Source organism: Magnolia sinica, chromosome 19 (genome assembly GCF_029962835.1).
Source record: "Magnolia sinica isolate HGM2019 chromosome 19, MsV1, whole genome shotgun sequence".
NCBI classification, from domain to species: domain Eukaryota; kingdom Viridiplantae; phylum Streptophyta; class Magnoliopsida; order Magnoliales; family Magnoliaceae; genus Magnolia; species Magnolia sinica.
In genome coordinates this window covers 41,701,055-41,709,044 of record NC_080591.1, presented here as the reverse complement: position 1 = coordinate 41,709,044, position 7,990 = coordinate 41,701,055, and the positions used below count along the sequence as shown (strand labels likewise).

General features: G+C 39.5%; 1 non-coding gene across 1 annotated transcript; it reads left to right on the top strand.

Moving 5' to 3' along the window:
• Nucleotides 1–1,291: 1,291 nt before the first annotated feature.
• LOC131235811 (small nucleolar RNA R71) lies at nt 1,292–1,398 on the top strand. The gene has a single exon (XR_009166331.1). It is a non-coding gene; the product is annotated as a small nucleolar RNA R71 (small nucleolar RNA).
• Nucleotides 1,399–7,990: the final 6,592 nt, after the last annotated feature.

Below are 7,990 nucleotides of genomic sequence, written 5' to 3'. Positions count from 1 at the left end.
TTAACTTGAATTGCCTTTTTTATTTTGAGATTCGTACTCTATTTATAGGTGAGAAAATCACACCTTCAACTGGTTTAAGGACCTCTACGACTGGTCATAGAACCAACAGATATTTAAAAATTTGGGCGCGATAAGATTTGGCAGTTTCACGACTGGTCGTAGATCTCCTTCGACTAGTTGTAGGTCTCCTTCGACTGGTCGTAGGATCCTTTCGACTGGTCGTAGGTTGTCTAATTTCAATGCTGTTCTTTGAGTCGTAGGTCTACGACTAGTCGAAGATGCAGTCGACACTGTTCCTACAACTGATCGAACAGTCCCTAGGACTAGTCGTAGCCTAACAAAAAATATCTAAATTTTGCAACAAACTTCCAACTGATCCAAGAATTTCTTAAACAGGTCAAAGCAGTGCTAGGACTAGTCGAACAAAGTCCAGGACTAGTCTTAGAACTGTCCAAACACATATATAAAAAATATATGAATTATGTATCCAGAATGACCTACTCTAAAGGTCAACCTATGGTCAGTCATACCTCAATAGTGTAGTAAGGACATTGAAACTTTAGAGACGAGTGACCTTTGAAAGTAATGGAGCTTGAAGTCTTGATGTCGTTTAAACTTGAGAGCTTTTTAAGATCTTGAGATTGAACTTGAAAGCTTCTTGAGATTTTTGAGTTTGAACTTGAAAGCTTCTTGAATCTAGTTGAACAATCTCACTTTCTCGAGTCTTGACTTATGAACAGTGCTTATCAAACTAAGTTGATCTTGAGTAAAGCTTTGTTCTTCATATATGCAAGCTTCATAGTAGTGTCTTTGGCACCACAAATTTGACAACAAATAGGGCTTTAAATTATAGCACTTAAAAGGCCTTTAATAATTATTTGCGGCATTAGATTGCTCATTCACTACCTCTTGAAAGGCATGTATTGTTAGGCAATTTTCAGTTGTATGAATGTTGCAAGAGCAAATACCACAAACAGTTTCCTTAGCCTTATCCATCTTTAGTTCTATGGCCTCAAATGTCCTTATGGGATTAGCCACTTTAGCATTGATATCATCATCCTCTTTTAGAAGGTATATTTCGCCCCTCTCCTTTGATGGAGTGGGCTTAGAAGTGGTGCTTGATTTTGGAAAGGTGTCCTATAATTGTGCATTTTTAGCAAGTTTGTCCAAATAATCCCACACGTCATCGACATTTTTATTCATGAATTCCCCATTGCACATTGTCTCGACCAATTGGTGCATGGAAGATGTCAGTCCATCATAGAAAAAGTGTGTAATGTGCCACATTTCAAAACCATGTTATGAGCATGAACTGACAAGATCCTTGAACCGCTCCTAACATTGGAAGAATGTTTCACCTTCCTTTTGGGTGAAGTTCATGATTGATTTTCTGAGAGTGTTCATTTTATAATATGGGAAAATTTTATTTATGAGTTCCCTTGTCATATCATTCCATCTACCAATAGATCGAGGACGTAGCGAATGCATCTATGTCTTAGCTTTCTCTTTCAAAGAAAAGGAAAAATGTTTCAGCCTGACCGTGTCATCGAACATGTTAGGAAAATATAAAGTGGCTATGATCTCATCAAACTCTTTTAAGTGTAAACATGGATTTTTATATTCAAGTCCATGGAATTTTAGAAGGAGTTGGATCACCCCTGGCTTGATATCCATATGTCCCATATTTTTTGGAAAAACCCTGCATGAGGGCTTGCTCACCCCCACCGGTTGTAAATAGTCTCGTAAAGTATGAGGCGGGGGTTCTTGATGTACCTCATTCTCATCCTAGATTTCTTCAACCCGAGGTTGAGGTTGGATCACAGGTTCATTAGCGGGTTAATTTACAGCCATCACTTCAATTAACTCCTAGGATCTCGAGTGGTGTCTAATCCTGTGATGGATAGTTAAACCCTTAACTAATCCTCTTTCAATCAAGAGACGTCGAGTGTTATCACGGACCCACTTGGGCATGAAATACACTCAACCCTCAATTTCATAATCTAACCAAACCTAAAAAGAAAGAGAGGGAAATAGAAATCTAGAAATAGAAAGAAGTTACCAAATTAGAAGTTTCTATATTGGGATCCTGTAGAAGAAAAAGGAAAAAAAATTAGTTTCTAAAAAAGAAATAAGAAAGCAACCTAGTTTCTAAAAACAAATTAGGAAAGTTTCTAATCCTAGAAATAGAAAATAAATTAGTTTCTAAAAATAAATCAGAAAAACCCTAACCTAAAAATAGAAAGTAAAGAAACCATAAGCTTAACCTAATTCTAAAACTAGTTAATCTCAGGAAAAAAATGCAACCGTTTGTCCCCGGCAACGACGCTAAAAACTTGTTCACAACCCCAAGTGTAGGGTCACGATGTAGTAATAATCTCAGTGAGACCGAGGTCGAATCCACGAGGACTAATCTCATACGTTTCTGAAAGTGACTGGAAGTAGAATTAGAAGAAGATGTAAATCTAAATCTGAAGAATTTTGAAGAGTAATTGTGAAGGATGAAATTGAAACTTTGTATTTAAAGGTGGGTACTAGGGTGCTACCTTGAGATGCTACCTTTCTTAATTCAAGAGATCTAACTAGAATCTGAGTCCTATCCTATCTAATTGGAAGAAGAGACAGTTTAATCTCTGAACTTCTCATTGATCTAGCCTCAATGAAGGAGAATTATGGTGAATTGCAAGGGATTCCATCACCCAACTATGCCCAAGAGACAATGACAAACAACGAGATTTACCAAATCCATAATCACAAATAGAAAAGAAGATATTTAAAGCCATTGCAGATCTATTATAATTTGAGTCACAACAAACCATTAAAAATTGAAAATATTCCTTAAAATCAACTAGAATTGAATGAAATTTAAACACAAACATGAATCAAAGCAAAGTAAATATCCTAATCACACTACAAGCTTCACCTCTTAGCCCTAGCTAAGAGGTTTAGCCAACCATAGACATGATTGAACTAAAATCTCTTAAGAAAAGCATAAAAACAACTAAAAACAACTAAGGAAGAGAAGAAAGACTCTTAGTGGTGGCTCTCCACACTTTTGCTCCACTCATGAAACCCTAAATGATGCCTAGGAATGTCCTAGGAACTCCTATTTATAGTTGTGAATCCCCCTCTTATGCACCAACCTAGAATTTCGGTAAACCGCTTTAAATTACACAATCCACGTCGACCCTGCATTACAACTTTACACGATTTCGGTGGCATCGAAATTGGCTTAGGTGGCACCTAAATCGAATGTCTGAAATTTATCGTATCTGAAATTGTATGTGCAGATTACTTAGGTAGCACTGAAATTGGCTTAGGTGGCACCGAATTAAGCTTAGGTAGCACTTAATTAAGCTGTTTTCTTGTTGGACTATTTTGTACATTTTAGGTGGCACCGAAGTTGGCTTAGGTGGCACCTAAATTGGTTATTTTTATGATGTTTAACTTGTGCTTTTGCCAATATTTTCTCCATCCTTTATACTTGGTTTCCTAGGACTTTGGCATGAGAATTCTCCATTTTTGGTCCCTAAGATCTCTCCTTTGCCTTGGTGATTCTTGAGCACTAAATCCATGCTTTTAGCATCATTTTCAATCCAAGCTCTTAAATTCACCTTGCAACACAAACATGATTAAAATAGAACATTAAGCATTATCATGTTCATAAAACCAAGTAATAAATGAGGGATAATATGTAATATTTGATCCTCAACATGCATCTAAAATCTTACATTATTAACACTTGGAGTTTTTAGCACAAGTATGTACTCGAGTGCGAAAGTTCGGGATGTTATAGTTGGTATCAAAGCACAAGAATGAGATTAACTAGGCCTAGGGACATGGACCGTTATAAACACTATAAAGGCTCGTATAACATTGTAAATTAAACCCCCTACTTAGTTGCCCTCTAAGAAGGATGAAAAAATTGAGGAATCGAAAACCATGAGTAGGTCGCCTTTTACCAAAACCCTTGATTAGTCCAATAAAATCCCGACACATTGTAAAACTTCTAAACCATAATTAGACCGATATGTGAAACAGAAAAAAACCCTTAAGGACACATATCTACACTATTCACAGAGGTAAGGAATAAATAACATTACACTCAAAGCTAGTCATCACTATAATCAAAGTTTTTGCAATGGCCCCTAAGAAGAAGATCACTCGTGCCAACTTTGTACCCCCAGAACATGCCACTGAGAACGGGACCTCCCGAAGGATGTCTATGGGAGAATCTACGACATCTCCACTAACAACCGACCAAGGGGCCACACTCCCAGGACTACCCTCAGGAAACGCCCCCCTTGATATACAAGCATGGGCACCATTCTTTACCATCTTAGGGAGGATGGAGAGCTTCATGTAAAGGACTCAGTAAATAGTGGAAGACCTACAGCAACAAGTCCATGGTACTCCCCTAAGAACTACAAGATCTCCCACATCACCTGCTTGTGATACACCACCAGCTCCCCCTCGACCGAAACACCACGATGAGTCATTCATACTGGAAAAGTTTTTAAAGCTATGACCCCCCAAATTTTCAGGCACCCTCGATTTAGTGGTAGCCAAACATTGTTGAAATAGATTAAGAAGATATTGAAGGCCATGGGATGCCCCAAACACATAAAAGTCCCCTTAGCCACCTTCAAATTCGAAGGAGAGGCTGTGGTTTGGTGGGAAGCAACAAAAAGAACTGTTCCCGAAAATCACACGTGGACCTGGGAAGAGTTTCAAAAGAAAATTTTCAAAAGTTACTTCCTGAAATCATACCGGGATGAGAAGATGACATAATTCTTAAAGCTTACTCAGGGCGAAATGACCATTGCACTGTACGAGGCTAAGTTCTCAAAATTATTATGATATGCGCCAAAACTAATTGAAGATGAGGACTTTAAGATCAAATGGTTCAAGGATAGCCTGAGACCCTCAATCAACTCCAAGATATGCTGTCTAGACCTGGCCACTCATGCCGACATAGTAGATAAGGCCACCCGAGTCAAAAATGATGACAACCGAATGACACAGGCCTGACTACAACAACACGAGACAGGGAAGAGAATCAGAACCAATTTTAGCACACCAATGATACTAGATAAAAAGCCTAAGGTCATCCTACAACCTAATGTCACCCCAGAACAAAGGAAACAGGGGGACAACTCCCTAAGCTGCAACTACTACAAAAGAATGGGCCACGAGGTGAAAATTTTCTTTAAGAAGATGAGGGATGAAGGTCATCCCATTCTGACCCAAGTTCAACAATCTATCCCGACTGCGTCCCAAAAATCACAAGGCCGCCTATACGCCATGGTGTCACCCGAAGACTCAGATACGAACCCCAACTTGATAGACGATATGACTTTTTATCAAAGATGTCTCAGTTGTCCTTTTGTTTGATTGTGGAGCGACCATATCCTTTATCTCAAATTTCATATTAGAACGGTTGAACCTAAAACTAAAATGCACGAAAGAACCAATCACCGTGGCTTCACCCTTAGGGAGGATAATAGAGTTGAACAAGTATTGTGAAAACTGCCCCATCACTATAACAGACATTGAAATATCGGTCAATTTAGTAAGGATGAACATAAAAGGATTCGATGTAATCCTTGGAATGGACTGGCCAATAAGATAAGAGCTATTATTGAAAGCAGAACCAGAAAAATCACCTTCACTCCACCCGGGAGTTCCCCAGCCATGATACAAGAGAGGAAAAAGGGAACCCATAGAACGAATAATGGGCTTAAAAGATGTCTCCACAGATCAAATTCCAGTGGACAGGGAATCCTCGGAAGTGTTTCAAGAGATACCAGGATTACCACCCAGGACGGAGGAAGATTTTAGTATCGACCTAATGCCTGGGACTTCCCCGATCACATTGCTTACTTTTCGTATGACACCGGTTGAACTGGATGAACTCAAGAAGCAAATTGAAGAACTCCTAGATCAAGGGTTCATTCTTCCAAGCATGTCTCCCTAGGGCACACTAGTGTTGTTCGTCAGAAAGAATGACAATTCCCTATGATTATGCATCGACTACCACCGCCTAAATCAAGCAGCGATAAAGAATGAGTACCCTCTTCCCCCACATCGATGACTTGTTCGATCAACTCAAAGGAGCTCAATTCTTTTCAAAGATTGACCTGAGATGGGGATACCATCAATTAAGAATCAAGGATGAAGATATATACAAGACCGTGTTCAGGACAAGGTACAGACATTATGAATTCCTAGTAATGCCCTTCGGCCTCACAAACTCGCTAGCCATCTTTATGGACCTGATGAACTGCATCTTTAAACCGTACCTAGACCAATTCGTTATAGTCTTCATTGATGACATATTAATCTATTCTTGAAGGAAGAACATGCGGTCCACCTACGAATAGTCCTGTACCTACTAAAGCAAAACCAGTTATTCACCAAGCTCTCAAAATGTGAATTCTGGAAAGAAGAGGTCAAGTTCTTGGGGCATGTGGTGAACCGCCAGGGGATAGCAGTCAGCCCAGCTAAGGTCGAAGCCATACTTCAATGGGCCGAGCCCAACACCGTTACCAAAGTCAGAAGCTTTCTATGACTAGCAGGATACTATTGGCTCTTCATCAAAGAATTCTCTAAAATAGCTCGACCATTAACCAACCTATCAAAGAAAAATGTGCGCTTTCAATGGGATGAAAAGGCCGAAGAATCCTTCTAGGAACTCATGGACAGGCTAACTTCCTCTCCTGTACTCTCCCTGAAGATGGAGTAGAGTTTACAGTGTACACAGATGCCTTTCACAAAGGACTAGGATGTGTACTCATGTAAAATAACAAAGTGATAGCATGCACATCTAGATAACTGAAAGTATATGAACAAAACTATCTAACTCATGACCTAGAAGTAACAGCTGTAGTATTCGCCCTCAAAATGTGGAGACCTACCTTTATGGCGAACAATTCAAACTCCATACAGATCAAAAAAGCCTCAAATACATATTCAGGTAAAAGGACCTTAACATGTGACAACGCAGATGGATGAACACCCTCAAGGACTATAAATTTGAAATACAATATCATCCAAGAAAGGCGAACGTAGTAGCCGATGCACTTAGCCGCAAGAAACCTCACGTCTCAGCTCAATGCTTGCAATGGAAGAATGGGAACTGATGGACTTCATAAAAGATTTCAATGTACAACTAGATATAAAAGAGAGGAACATACTCCTTGGGAACCTGTTCGTAGAACTGTCACTACTGTGCCATATTATCGAAGCACAAGGTCAGGGTAAAGAACTGCAAGAACACTACCTGAAAGCCCAAGAAAATGAGGATCTATAATGGCATGTTGGTTCTGATGAAGGGATTAGATACCGTGATAGGATATGTGTGCCAAACATATCGAGGTTGAAACAAGTTGTGTTAGATGAAGCTCACCAATCTAAACTGACCATCCACCCTGGGAGCATTAAAATGTACCAAGATGTGAAACGTCATTACTGGTGGAATAATATGAAATAAGAGATAGTTGTATACGTGGCCAAATGCCTCTCCTGCTAACAAGTGAAAGCAAAACATCAAAGGTCTACAGGACTCCTACAACCCCTCAAAATCTCTCCATGGAAATGGGAATCTATATCCTTGGACTTCATAGTAGGACTCCCCAAGATGAGAAGGAATCATGATTCAATATGGGCAGTAGTGGACCAGCTAACCAAGTCTGCCCATTTTATTCCCATACGAATCGTTGCTTCAATGAATGAATTGGCAGAGACTTATATAAAGAATGTGGTCTGACTCCATGGAATACTGACTACAATCATTTCCAATAGAGACTCTCGCTTCACCTCGAATCTCTGGAATAAGTTATAGACTGCGTTATCGACCACCTTAAATCATAGCACTGCATTCCACCCTTAGACAAATGGACAAACAGAAAGAGTAAATCAGGTACTTGAAGACATGTTGAGAGCCTGCATCCTAGACTTCAAAGGTAGTTGGGACAACTACCTACACCTCGCG